Source organism: Thermobia domestica, chromosome 11, assembly GCF_964235325.1.
Source record: "Thermobia domestica chromosome 11, izTheDome1.hap1.1, whole genome shotgun sequence".
Classification (NCBI taxonomy): domain Eukaryota; kingdom Metazoa; phylum Arthropoda; class Insecta; order Zygentoma; family Lepismatidae; genus Thermobia; species Thermobia domestica.
Genome location: NC_137464.1, coordinates 58691736 through 58707797, shown reverse-complemented (window position 1 = coordinate 58707797; position 16062 = coordinate 58691736). Strand labels below are relative to the sequence as shown.

At 34.5% G+C, this 16062-nt stretch overlaps 1 long non-coding RNA gene across 1 annotated transcript in view; it reads right to left on the bottom strand.

The window, feature by feature from the left end:
- Positions 1 to 16062, bottom strand: part of LOC145664097 (uncharacterized) — a 285281-nt gene that overhangs the window by 151212 nt on the left and 118007 nt on the right. The gene's annotated exons all lie outside the window — the stretch shown is intronic.

Below are 16062 nucleotides of genomic sequence, written 5' to 3'. Positions count from 1 at the left end.
AATGACGGCTGTATGCCGCTGTTCCCATTGAGTGTTCCCACGTTTTCCCATTTTTCTTAATTATGTTATCTTTTTGGTTACCACTGTAGTTGTTTGAGTAGGGTCATTGCTACAGCTTTAGTATATAATTACACAATAAACGAACAAACACGTAGCAGTGACACGTGTACATCACATGTAGGAGTTTGGTTTGTAAGTGTGATATTTTCTCAATTAATATTGAAACCGAAATCTGTACGTTTCTATTACTTTCAGTACATTTCTATTACTTTGAAGGTTTTAGTAGAGAGACTAGAGAAGATATGAAATGTAAAATACATTAATGTCTCGCTTAATTCATTATAGAAAACTAATGTATATCTATACGTTGTCATCTATAGGTTGCTATCTATCTATACGTTGATTAATGTTAATTGATCGATTGATTTCTGCCACTTTCGGTTTTGAGCAGAGGGTTTTAAAAAATGTGCCTATTTTATACCGCTAAACAGAATTCAAGAAAATGTTTCTCGCTATATATTGCCGTTTTTAGTCTAAAGTGGTCAATGTAAAACTAAAAGTGGTTGATTTTTAAATCTTTCGGTTTGAATAGAAGCTTAAGAAAGAATAATACATTTTCTTAGAAATCGAATTTTAGGAAAACATATCTTAGCTATTTCTTATCGTTTCTGTTCTATTAAAACACTCTATTATGCTCTCTGTCTGCTCTATTATGCTCTATTAAGATTAAGATTTGCTCTGTGAAGTTCAGAGTTAAGGATTGAGAAGAAAAGTATTTCTTCATTGTGAAAGTTTGATGTTGTATTTTTATGTATGAAATATCAACAAAACGTAAGCCTAAAACCGTCATTTACTTTTCATTTGTAGGTGATGTTATCACAGTTAATTCTCACACTGTGTTGTGATTACGTGTTGTCACTTCTTCATATTGATGTCTTCAAAAGAACCTGTTGTACAACACTTTTAAGCAATTTCTTTAAACAGAGACTCTGGACTTATTGCTTCAGTTTTCCATGAATGTTGCATCGCGAGGCTGTTCGAAAGCTGAATTTTTACGGTTCATTGTACTATTCTTCTTTCGTTCATAGTGTAGGTACTGGTCATCGAGTGAATCACAAGATCACAACTGAAGCAACGTCTTATAGACGAGAAAGGAGAAGGAATGAGTTACACGTTCGTACTTTACTGGAAGCTTATAGATTCAAGGAGCACCACAGTCACCCAATTTGACCCAATATGGTTTAATTCCTTTTATTTCAGTTGTTGACTCAATAATTACCGAGAAATATATGAGAGAATAGAGTGTTTATGTACCTAGGTGGGATAGTGAGATTTTTTTTTTCTAATGGACTCCTCTTCTCATGAACCGGTTCTATCTTAGATTTTATTTCTCTATGTAACTGACAGTTATAGAGGTTCCAGGTGCGGTTTTAATATTGAATCCTATAATTTGGAAGCCTAATATAGTTTCTCAATATACAACACAACTCACCTGTTCATTGAATTGTTAATAATGCAACTGAAAAATAAAGTGTGGTAAAGACAGTAGAGAGATCATGTGTTACCTTTAATGTTACCGATAATATTATCTTTCCCCGGTAATGTAATGTGTTAACGAATTGACTCACTATCTACTGCAATAAATAAATAAATAAATAAATGAAAAAATAATAATCCGAATATTAGCGTACGTGTATGGGGTGCAGATATTCACTTATCAAGTCGTGTAACTGGTTAATATTTTAAAGGATTCAATGCATCAACGAATTTGGCCGTGATAGTTGCCCTAGCTACCTATTACAAATAACACACATCTAAAATTTGCTTACAAGCATTGGATATGGGCTATAGATAGCCACGTTAATAGTGCTGCTATTCGTTAATATAATATCAACGAATTGATACCATTAACGAACGAGATAATCGCTCTAGCAATCTATTGTAAGAAACCTAATTCAAAAGTTCGCGTACAGTCATGGGATATGGACTGTAAATAGCTACAGTCAAAGTCTCTATTACTGGTTAAAATATTAGAGAGATAAGACGAACACAGATAAGAGATTCGCTCTAGTTACCTATTGCAAAAGAAACAACAGAATCAATAAATACGCAAACGTTGAAGAGTTATAGTGCTGGTAACAGACAGACGGATAAACTAACAACATCATATTATAAATGTCACTGCGTCATCCTAATAATTTAAGGTGACAGTTACTACTACAAATAGAACTAGGGAGTATTTAACTGTGTAAAGAAATCGATTAGCTATTACCAGTACTTTTAATATAATCATTATATATTTTGGATTTGTGTGAAGAGAGTTTAAACTTAAGAGAAGTGAACCGACCGAAGTAGCTCAAGTGGTAAACAATTGGCTTCGCATTCAGGAGGTCGTGGATACGATTCTTGCTTCCGACCATACTGACAGAGGGTTTTCAGGGGTTTCCTCAGTTCTACCAGGCAAATACCGGAATGGTATCTCCTAAACAAGCCCTGACCGATATCTTCCCAAGTCCTGCCCATTGTTATTGTTGTTGTTAGATATTCAGTGTAAAGTGGCCTTTGAGCTGTATCTGGCGATAGTTACTTTTTTTTTTTAAATATAATAAAACTCTCCTTGTTTTTAAAAGCAAATCCTGCATGAATCTGTCACTCTGAATTTCTTTGTTACTTCGTGTTACAATGGAAGTTATAGTTAATTCATGTCACGGTAAAACGTTAAATTTCGAAAGATGGTCCTACTAACTTCATTAAAAAAAGAATACATCGATGCTACGAAATACGGTGAGGTATTGCGAAATAAATTGTTACCCTTCTATGAAGCAGGTTCTCACGGATCACCATGTCATAGGCCAAAGCAGGAAGAGGCAGAATAGGGTTCAATCTCTACTATGGCTCGGGGGGGGCGCGGTGGCTCAGTGGTAGAGCGTTCACCTCCGGTGCTTGGGATCCTTGGTTCGATCCCAGCTCGCGCCGTGTGGACTTTGTGGTGGACAAACATCGTGCTCGTGGGTTTTCTCGGGGTTCTCCCGTTTCCTCCCACTTTCTTCATTCCACCATTTCACTCATCTCTCATTATCACCGTCTCCTTTAGCCTAACCGGCATAACCGTGGGACGTAAAACTTAAAGATTTCATTTCATTTCATTTTCTACTATGGCTCGAGAAATCCTTGCACATAGGAAAAATACTGTAGAATAGTCTGGCATCTCCTGCAACCAAATTTCACAAACGGACACACATACTTAAGAACTATAAGACGACACCTATCACATGATATAAACTAAGACAATGCCACATACACTTATAAAGTTTTACGTGGTATATACAAAGTAACTTTAGTACCATGGACAGTTCCTTCTCTACACAAGTATTTAGCAGGGTCCTAGGCTACTTTTTGGAGTGTTTATGTGAGAGGAGTGTAATTGAAATCTATACATTTTCGGTAAACTACATTTTTTATAGGTAAAACTAATTCGCGAACCGGTATCAGGCCGCGGATCAAGGATTGAAAATCATTGATTTAGTGCATATAGAAAAAAACGTATGGTAATGTAGATAAGAAAACAACGTGGAAGTTCTTCATATTTGTAACGAAGTAAGGTTTCTTTATGTCTTTAATAGTGCAATGTACTATTAACTCATTTACATGTGCTTAAGATTTCCATAAACATTATCAGATTCTTCAAAAATAAATTCGAAAAATAAGATGTACTTATTGATACTGTGGTACAAATACACAGGAATGTGTTTTCGTATGTCTGTAACGTAGCGCATCATGCGGCAGAAAGAAGAACTACAAGACTGAAGAGGTCCAGGAGTGCTCGCTTACTCAGAGCTGGAGCGTACCTTGTTTTGTATACTTACATGAAGCATCTCAGGCCTTTTTTGTTTGTTTGTTTGTTTGTTTTGAACATTCATAATTTCGTTTCCAAGGAAGATAGTTTGCAATCATAGTTAGTTTTACCCCTAACATCTACAAGAACATGGTTTGAATCAAATTTAAATGGTTAAATCTAAAACAGTTTATTAAGAGATCTAGGGTTCACTTCACAAATCATATCCCACTAAAAATTAAAAAAGAAAAAAAAAAACGCTTATTCATCAAAACCTACGGGATGCTTCCTCTAGACATGGAAATTGTATAATGGCCACAAATATAGAATTTGTGATAGAAGTAAAGAGAAAAAGTTCCAAAACTGGAAATTTCCCTCTCCAAGAATGAAAATTAAGAGCAAAATTACTATACCGGTATATATCTTATTCTAATATCTCTCGATTCAGAACCTGTAGAATAATTCATGCAGACATTAAAAATTGAAATTTGGCACAAATGTAGGATTTGTTACAGAAGTAAAAGGGGGAAAAAAATCTGAAAACTAGAAATTTCCCTTCCATAGACCAAACTTTCGATCTTGTAACATAACTTATGAAAACCACTCAAAACATAGAAGATAGGCTACTTCTAATAAACATAGAAACTTAACCTTTGGCAGAGAGGCACGGTGGCTCAGTGGTAGAAAGCTTATCTCTGGTGCGTGGGGTCCCCGGTTCAATCCCGGCCAAGTAAATTTGTGGTGGACAGCATCATGTACACTCATGTCCAAAATTATTGTCGCATGACTCTAAATATGTCGTTGTACTAATATAATTTGATAACGAACTCGCCCGGTATTTCTTATAATGTTAGTACGTGTATAATCGGCAAAGACATGTATATGGCAAATTTTATGTCAAAAGAGGAGTAAATAAGAACAATAAAACGAAAATAAAATTTTCTTGTCCCTTTAGCAACATTTTGTTTTACTCATTCTAATTTTCGTATTTATAATTCTTTTTGTATAAAATTTACCACAAATATACATTTCCCGATTATACACACAGTATCAGTAATAAAAGTACCCTGCAAAATCATTATCAAATTATATTGTTACAAGAAGACAGTTATAAATACGCGACAATCATTTTGGACATGACTGTACTTGGGTTTCCTCGAGATACTCCTGTTTCCTCCCACATCTCATTCCACCAATTCTTCCATCACCATTCACTTGTCTTAATCATCGACTCATTTGCCATAATCGTGGGACGTTAAACTGAAAGATTTCATTTCATTTTTCATTATGAAATTTGGCACAAATGTTGGATTTGTAATGCAGTGAATGAAACAAAGAAAAATCGAAATGCTTTCCTCCATGGACAGCAAAAGTAAGCTACATATTATCATATCACTTAAAGAAAGAAGTCCAAAAACTTAAGATGTTCCTCTCCATGGATGAAATTTAGTTGGAAAAACATAAATGACATATTGCTTCGTGACTTATGAAAACAAAACTCATAGAGCACTACGTCTCTGAATGCAAACTTGAAATTTAACACAATTGAAATACGTAAACTGTAAATAAAAAAAAAAAAATCAAAAATTCATAATTTTCCCCTGTAAGGGGAAGGGTTAAGGTTCACTATCATTGTGGATTCTTTTTAGGAGAAATGGCTTACGCTGTATTATAGAGCTGTTAATGAGGTACTTATTTATGCAATATAAGTCAAATCGCATGAATCGTTTCTGTGACAATCGTCCAGAAAAACTTATCCCCAAGAGTAAGTCTGTTACGGATTTTCCCTTTTTAAAAAAACGACTGTACTATATTATGTGATGTACACGGTATTACATAATTATTTTCGTAATTTTATTTTACTTTACAAAGAAAATTCTTCTAGTGAATGTTACAAAAAATTTTAAAATTCAGTTTGGATAAAATTGTATGGCCTCTATCTAGGCAGGGTATTGGGATGACTAACGGATGGATAAGCAAACAGACAATTTTAAAAAAATCCTTATTTATTCATGTTGGAACCACGAAACATGTAAATTCGTTGAAATCTCGAATTCAATTATTTTCACGACTACCGATTTCTTCTCTCCTGAGCTTTATCGTGGCTAAGCAGTTACAATACGCGTCTTTAAAGGTCGGAGATCCGGGTTAGATTCTAGTGCATTGTGTCTGGGGGAAGGACCCTAGCTCCTTCTAGTGTCCACGCCTGGTGTGTTGTTTTAGTTGAGTCAAATCATGTAGATGATAAATATTTTCATGAATGTGTTGAAACATACCCTTTTTACTCTAACATCTTTATGTTTTGTTTAACACATCACAAAATTTCACTGCTACACAACTAGATTCAGGAGTGGAATTGGACTTAGCTTTCTGCACCCTGCACTAGCTCTTTATTTTTACAATATACCCTGGATTATAATTCACTTTAGCCATTTTGAACTTAAGAATTTTGCGCAGCAAATAAAAATATTTTTCCTAGTAGTAGAAAATGGATCGATCTGGCTCAGTATTGGCCAACATAGAACAACTCAGGAGTCCCTGGGAAATTGAACACCTTACACCGTGAACCCACGGTCTTTTACGACCTCCATTTTTGGGGTGTATTTGTTCCCTTTTATGAGCACTTTTTAGGGGGTGTACTCGTTCTCTTTTATGAGCACTTTTCAACCCCTATTTTAACATAACAGAAATGACATAAGAATATTTGAACATTTTACCATAGCAGAGAATACATGGAGACTACGAACACATAGCAGAGCATAAGAATACGAACACATAGCAGGGATGTATTCATTCCCTTTTATGATCATTTTTAGGGGTATACTCGTTCTCTTTTATGACCACTTTTTACAACCCTTATTTGAACATAGCAGAAATTACACTGAGACTACGAACACACAGCAGAGCAGATAATACATAGCAAAGCTAGTAAAAGAGTATGGCTCATTTTTCAACCCCTATTTTAACATAGCAGAGAATACATAATATTCATTCCCTTTTACATCCCTTATTTTACCATAGCAGAGAATACATGGAGACTACGAGCACATAGTATAGCAGATAATCTTTTATGAGTACACCACCCCTATTTTAACATAGTAGAAATAGCAGGCAATGAGCAAAGATTACAATCGAACACCCACGGTCTACAGATAGTCATTTTAAGGGTGAATTTGTTCCCTTATTATTATTTTTTGATTTATTTTCAATTTCCCTCCCCCCCAACTTACTAGTAAACAAGGTACCAGTCTACCCTGTATATACGGTTAAATCATAATGTTCATTAAGTTGCGAGTCCATATTACGTAAGTTAAATCCAAATATAGAACTTTGCACGGTATAAATCTAAAAGGAATTGCTCAATAAGAAAAAAAGTATACACTAAAGGCAAGTTGTCACGTTGAGTGAATGAATGTCATAATTTAGTTTCTTGAGTGGGAAGTTATATAATTACACAAATAACACTCAATTACAATGTTAATTACTTATTCCAAAGTTTGAATACGTAATTAATCATGCAATAAATATACCATATGATAGTAAGTTTCTTTTATCTTGATGCCAGTGCATTGTATGTCTATATTTAAACGTGTACATTAACCTCAAATGAATATATTTAGATCGCTATTTCATTGTAACAGTAAGTCACGTAGCAACCCGACCACTCTAAGCTATTTTATCGCTTAAAATAACAGGTTAAACTTGAATAAGAATAAAACAAAAAATACGGACGGATGTGTATTATATGATGCATATTACATATCAGTACGTAAAATGTTAATCTGATGTACTCGGTGTTTTATTATTAGATTTCGAAACTATATCTATACTATGTATAAGTATAGGGATATTATTTGTTTCTACCAGTTATACTTCTTATCGACGTCAATGGATAGTGACAGGTGCTTTTTTTTACATTCAAATTAGCATACAAAAATATGTCCTATCTAATCTGTTATCCTTCTATTCAAGCTAAAAGTTACACAAATTAAAAATTTCCAGCTTCAGCGTTGATCACCATAGAACAAAAACGTTAAATAGATAGTGGCAGGCGGTTTTCTACTTTCAATTCGGGGTCCCATCGGGAATATGTTCCATTTAATCTATTAGCCCTCTATTCAAGCTAAAAGTTATAGGAATTAAACATTTCCGGTTTCAGGGTGATCATCATAGAACAAAAACGTCAATAAACAGTGACGGGAGGTTTTCTACGTTCAATTCAGTGTCCCGAGAATATGTTTCATTTAATCTGTTAGCCCTCTATTCAAGCTAAAAGTTATAGGAATTAAACATTTCCGGTTTCAGGGTGATCATCATAGAACAAAAACGTCAATAAACAGTGACGGGAGGTTTTCTACGTTCAATTCAGTGTCCCGAGAATATGTTTCATTTAATCTGTTAGCCCTCTATTCAAGCTAAAAGTTACACAAATTAAAAATTTCCAGCTTCAGCGTTGATCACCATAGAACAAAAACGTTAAATAGATAGTGGCAGGCGGTTTTCTACTTTCAATTCGGGGTCCCATCGGGAATATGTTCCATTTAATCTATTAGCCCTCTATTCAAGCTAAAAGTTATAGGAATTAAACATTTCCGGTTTCAGGGTGATCATCATAGAACAAAAACGTCAATAAACAGTGACGGGAGGTTTTCTACGTTCAATTCAGTGTCCCGAGAATATGTTTCATTTAATCTGTTAGCCCTCTATTCAAGCTAAAAGTTAAACAAATTAAACATTTCCAGTTTCAGAAGAAACGTAAATAGATACCGAAAAGTGATGTTTTTCCTTTGGGGGGGGGGTTCTACATTAGTCACTATAGTTTGTAATATCTACTGCAGTTTCATAATGCAAACGAAAGTCACTTGTTTACTATGCGTGATCAATTAAGAATACTTTCTAATTTATGTAGGTATGCTAAGAGACAGCGGTTTTGGCATTTGACAACGGCACTAGGAGGTGGAAAAGTTGCGGGCTTGCCACATCTTCTGTCCCTACTCACCTGCTCACACGGATGTGTGTCTCCTAACCACATTCACACCTCTACATAAAAACATTTATTTCAATGCTATTGCTTCAACTACATGATTAAGATATAACGCAAAAATAAAATGTGCAAAGATTATCTTGTTGAGATCAAGAAAACGAAATGATTGAGTGTGAATGCTCATGTGTAGTTTTGGAGAAAATTGAAAAAAAATGCACTTGAAATTTGTACAGGAACCAAGCCACTATTAATATGAAACGAATACTATTGTATACGCTCAACAAGCTTTTCAGTGTGATACAAGCAACATGGCAATACACAATATGGTTAATTAGGTATTGCACAAAATAATTATTAATAAATCTGATTTTTTTTTGTTTAATTTCAATATTATTTAAATATGAGTCAGAACTGCAGATTCCGTGCACTAAAAAACCGTATACTATACGAAAATTTAAAAGAAGTTTTGTATTTAGGTATTAGCGTTCCTTTGAAACATGACAAGTAATTAAATAATAGGTCAACACTCACCATAAATAACTCACAGTTAGTAAATTATTTATATTAGGATTCAATGACTAATAAAAGTAGTATTTATTAAATATCGCACAACTGATGGTAATTTATGTTTATATATATATATATATATATATATATATATATATATATATATATATATATATATATATATATATAGATAGATAGATAGATAGATAGATATGTATATAAAAGACGGTGCATTGGGAGTTAGTTTTAAACAATTTCTGGTGGGGGACACATAATGTAAACCGATATGTCTGACAAGGTACATTAGCGAAGTGCCCCCTCCGGATTCGATTAAAATTGATTCAAATGCAAAGTTATGCGCACCCCAATATGTATTGTACTAACTTTAAGAGCCCTTACCGGTAATTTGGATATTTATGGGCCTTCGTATATCCGAAATTCAATCATACATTATTATAACGCTCTGACACAAAATTGTTTTTAGTTTCTTTAGATGTATCTGGACATGGATATGGGCATATGAGAAACAAACTGGATCAAGTATTGCTTTTCTGACACATCTTACACACACCGATTGCCACATTGGATTCAACTTTCGATTTTTTTTAAACGGGAATAGGGGCAGAGGGATCATCAAATTTATGTACAATTTTCTCGGAAATTCACTGCTGTAGTAAATTTTATCTTAGCTTGTGCCGTTTCGAAGGTATTGTATGCTACATCCCCCCAGATAAATTGGGAGAAACTACCTCCAACTCGAAACATACTCATTCTCGCTTTCCAGAGAATAAACTACTAAATGATTGTATGGAATCAAGAGGATAAAGTTAAGTCATGTATATCTTGCCAGTTGGCCACGGTTGGTGTGAAGAAAATGGAGGTATTACGCCTGTGTACTGTGAATTACGTTGATCTACTTTAAAGTTAGTAACGTTGATCATGCACAAGAAATAAGTGCAATCTTCCATGCAAATGTTCAGCAAATAAACTTTCCTTTGCTGAAATGTGTAAGTGAAGTGCAAATGTATTATTGTATTATAATAAATTGTTACTTAATCCTCATATCTGGATGACGATGATAGCGGCGATTAGTTTGATCAATAAATAAAGAGTGGTACCTTTGGTTGGCTATGTGCAATGTGTATAGTGGTTTCACTTTTGAGTGATATTATTTCTTCAAAAATAGAAAGGTAGTGCGTTAGCAGGGGTGAAAAATGAAAGTTATTTCTGTATTACATATTTTCCTTATATGAAAAAGGTGTATCTGAGAGCGCCAGTAACTGCTCTTGTGGTTTAATTGATTGTTTGTATGGAAGGTTGAAACAAAACTAAGTATATTTACAATTCATTTCTTATTGATTCATGTGCTATGAGCGCAAGAGTCTTGGTCTTGCAGTTTTTGCAAGAATTTTGCATGCAAGACCAAGACCAAGACCAGGAATTCCGATGCAAGACCAAGACCAAGACCAAGACCATACCTGCAAGACCAAAACCAAGACTTGCGCAACTACTACTTGAACTTTTTTATAGAACGTAAAAAAGAAGGGAAAAGAATAATTACATCTTGTACTTGAATTTTTTGGCTCCAATAAAAATGCCGCTGGAGTGAATGTGTTCCCAGTAGCTTATGTAATCCGTGTGAGTCGATCTGCCCCTGTAGCATATAGCTACAGTATGTCGTTTTCTGAATTGATTGTTCGTGTTTTCTGTAGATATTACTCGTTTTCAAGCCAGACAGGTGTCATCTTGTGCCATGTGAGCTTTTTTGGTGAACAAACACCGTGTGCGTGCGTTTTCAGTTTTTTCGTTTCCTTCTACTTTCTTCATTCCACCATTTCAGTCATTTCTCATCATGACCGTCTCCGTTCGCCTTGGTGTATAACGTGGAACATTAAACTAGATACTTCATTTCATTTCAAAGCATATTAGTGGTGATCTTCTTCCAAAACTAAAGAGTAATGTATTATTGAACACAGGTAATTCCACATACCATACATAGGTGCTGACTGCATGGATATGGCCTTCGCTCCAAGGCTCAAGCATCCGTTGGATTTTTTTAAATGTTTGTACATAAAATTAATATCGAAATAACATTTTCATGACATCGACAAAAACTTAGTGCATATGACCGCAAGTTTAATTTCATGGTCATATGCTTATACGTTGAATAATTGTTTGTCAATATAACTTTTAGGCTCCTTAGGTATACGCCACATCGAGGACTGAGTGATATAACATTATACTACAACAATAAATCTATATTATCAAATTGAAAGCGACTATGTTTGTGAGTCCTAATCTCTTGAACCACCCGACCGATCTTGATCAAATATTCAACATAGATGAGGTTTGGGCCCGCGAGTGTTTTTATCATTTCACTTAGACGGTAAAACTTAGGGGAGGGAGAAGGGGGTTATAAAATAATAAATAAAACTTAATAACTCTTGAACCAAATGACCAATCTAGATCAAATTTTTAACATAGATAAGGTTCAAACCTGAAATGTTATTTGTCAGTTCAATTTGACGGAGCAACGTAGAGGAGGAGGAGGGGGAGATATACAAAAATCAATATAAATAAAAATAAAAGTTACTAAGTTTATGAGTTAATAAGTCTTGAACCACCCAACCGATCTCAATCCAATTTTTAACATGTATGAGGTTCGGGGTTGGAAAGCTTTGTATAGTTTCACTTTGATGGTAGAACCTAGGGGAGGGGAAGATATATATATATAAAACGTAATAGCTCTTGAAACACCCGACCGATCTCGACCAAATTTTCAATATATGATGAAGTTCAGATCTGGAACGATTATTAACATTTCACTTCGACGGTGTAACGTAAAGGAGGGCTAAGGGAAGATATATATGTAAAATAAATAAAATAAAAGTGTCTGTTTTTGTGACTTCATCACTCTTGAACGAGCCGATCAATCTCAATCAAATTTTCAACATAGATGGTGTTCATACTTGGGATGGATTTTACCATATTACCTTGACGGTAGAACTTAGGGGAGGGGAAAATGTACAAAAAAAAAAACACCTCAGCTAGTCTCTTCACCTTGACGCAGCAAATTTCTGTTTTAATACCTTCCTTCAACTAGTCTCTTTCGCTCATTCCTTCTCTTTCCTTCACCATACCCTCTAGCACATACCTCATAATACAGTGCCTCCTCAGCCAATATCCCAACCAGCTCTTCTACCTTCTCATATATCTGAAATTTCTTTTTTTTTTTCCTACTGCTAATATTTCTAGCACCTTCTCATTCGTTTTCCGTTTAAAACAGCTAATTCTCTCCTTTTTTCTCCATGCACACGTTTCGAAAGCCTCCAATGTTTCTCATCGCTTTTGCGTAATGTCCATGTTTCTGCAAAAAACAAAATCTCAATATTTTAATTGGAAGTTTGTTCAATGCAAGGATTAGCTAGTCGTGGTTGAAAAGAAAAATCTGACGCCTTTAGAGTGTAAAAATGATTTTGCAATTCATGGCATTTCAATAATCTGTGTCGTCTTGATTTTCTTTCAGGCGTCTCAGGGGTAGCCTCCCCAGTTTGGGAACCAGTGGAATGTTGTATTTGTTAAAAAATATAAAAAGATTACAAAAAATTGTGATTTATCTTATAAGTAGTGACGCGTGGCACCCATTAATAAAATAAAAGTCATCACCTATGTTGTATACTATTGTCATAGTTACACGAAGGTAAACTAGGTTTAGAAACATACATTGTATTTTCGTTTTTGTTCGCGCATTGTAGAATTTATTATCCTTTGTATCCAGAGTAAAATTTATTTATGAACAGCATAAGATTTCTTAAAAGCAAGACTTGCAAGACTCTCGCAAGCAAGACCAAGACCAAGACCAAGATTTGGTATGCAAGACCAAGACCTAGGGTTCCAGTGCAAGACCAAGACCAAGACTGGATGTGCAAGACCAAGACCAAGACCAAGACCACCCGGGTCTTGGTCTTGGTCTTGCATTTGCTCTATCTTAAGTAAATTTCATCAAAATTAAGCAATTCGTATCTTTCACGATATCTAGAATGGACATAATACTTATGTTAAATTTGATGTGTATTGGAAAGATTCGGCTGTGGCATTTAAATTAACTTTTCAATTTTACATTTCGGTTACGCTCGGGTGATCAGTTTGAGATGTTCGCCCTTTGGGGATCGGTTTGTGAGATAGAATTGTCATGAAACAGTAACCGGAACTTGGAATTTAGATCGCGTTGTGGAAGAGCGAAATGGTGCAAGTGGGCGGCCTCAGCCATGGCTTTATAGAAACAGTACCTACTGTAGGTTATCAAATTAGTTGCATGTTACGGTTGAGCATCTACGTATATCTTTATTTTGGTTACCCTAATCATGTGACCATCTTCAACATGGAGTCTTGATCGTGACATCTGCAGCTGGTCTTGATCGTGACATCTGCATTATTCTAAAATTTATGTCCTGTAACATATTTTCTTAAACATGACGATGTTCTTTGTAATTTGAAAAAACACAAATTTTACGCAAATAGAATAAAAAAATGATTGAGTGGTTCTCAAGATAATGTGTGTTAAATAGTTTGAAGAGGCAGCCATATTGATGATGTTACAGTGATATGAAATGCTTAAAACGTGGCCAAAATTCAAAATCTATTCCATAGTGCACAAAAATTCGGAATCACTAATTATGAATTTGATACCAAAATTGAAAATTTCCAAATAGCTGGTCCAATATGGCGGATCCAATATAACGGATCAAATTTTGAAAAAAATAAAATAAAGTACAAAAATGTACACTGAGGTTTTCACCTCGCTGATTACAAATTTGATATCCAAATGGAAAAATTTAAAATAGTGGATCCAATGCGGCGGATAAAATTAACATATTTAAGTACGGTGGCTACAATTTAAAACATTTTGCCAGTGCCCTGTTTCTCAACATTTGACATTTTGTTCTTAATATTCCCATATCAAGAAAAAAGAGCTAGGGATTCATCATTGGTATAGACCTATAGTCCGTGTGTGAAGACATTGATGTCACAGCTTTCATATACTTAACTGGTATGTTCAGGTTTTCTTGGAAACGTAAAGGATGAAAATTATGAAGCTATTGTTAGTGACATGGTGCGTAGATTTCAACTCATGGGATGCAACATGTCATTAAAATTACACTTTTTGTACTCGTATCTTGACTTTTTCCCCTCAAAACCTCGGCACAGTAAGTGATGAACACTTAGAAAGGTTTCATCAGAACATTGCCACTTTTGTAAAGCGTTACAGTGGAAAGTGGACTGGAATTATGCTTGCTGAGTATTGCTTGTGTATCTTCAGAGAGTTCCAGCAGATGTCTACAAGCGTAAGCGACCAAAGAAAGTATTTTAAGGGGTAAGTCAACAAAATTTAATATTAATATAATACGACTTACTAGCCTACATTGGATAGTAAATATATGTAAATACGTACATTTCGTATAATGTGTTGTGGTCTGCCCAATAGAAACGTGATGTGATAGAATACTTTTGTTTCCACCAATGAATTCGGCACCTGTCATTTAGTCAGAATCACATAATTTCATTTGAAGGACAGAAAAAAGTTTAAATTTGTTGCACAGTGTAATCACTTCTGGTATTACTAAACTATTTAATTGTACTTACTTTAATTTATTGTATATATTTGATATGAATTATAAAATAATGGAAACTAAACTACGTATGTATCGACTATCCTTTGATATGTTATACTGAGGATCCTTTCTCTTTCTTTATTTGTTGTTCTTCACTATCTTGTTTGTGTACCATATAAACATAATTTTCGCTTATTTTATACTAATTTTAGCTTTACTTTTTTAAAGTTTTTGTTCACCATTAACAAAATGTTTAAATGTAAATTAACTGCAACCTTTTATTCATTCGTAACGTACAAAAAAATGTACAGCTGTTTTTATCACATTCTTGTAGTAAATAGATCATAGAATATGCAGGAATACAGAATTTAGCGGAATGGGTAGTCATATATAACTTTTGAGTTCAGTTTTTATTCAGCTGATATAGACATTAATGAAAATAAATGAATAGTAAATAATGCATTATAAATAATATATGATGTTAAAATACTTTACATACCTCCCAGAACAACATCCATTTTGATTTAAATAGATCAAAAAAGTATGCAATGATGAAACTCGAACTATCTCGCGCGCACCAACTGTTATGAGACGCACAAAAGTAGGTTCACTTTGATTTCCAGTAATAGCTCTGGTATAAAGGGTTAACCGTTTCCATGGGAATAATTTAGGAAACCAACTATCCGTGTTGCCAACCTGATACTTAGAAATAATCAAATAGGAACTTCCACATTTTCATTTTTGGCCACATTTTAGACATTTCGTACCACTGTACGTCACCACAAGCGTCCTAAGGACTGTAAAGAGTGACACAGTGGTAATTGTTCATTAGGAATGTGAAAACTATCGAATGTTGTAAACGGCATGTTTGTATCATCAACTTGCATACAAACTTACGATGACGCCCCTACTACATAGGCCGAACTGTGAACACAATGTGCTGTTTCCTACTGATGTCAGTTGCAGGGAATTTTTCTTTAAAATTGGCTAGAAACGGCAATTATAACTTTCTCAAATTTTCTTGTTATGTTTATTCATTCATTCATTTCGCCCATTCTTTCTCATACTTACAATTCTTTTACTATCTCATCTCTAGATTGACGGACTTTGTATCCATCTGAGCA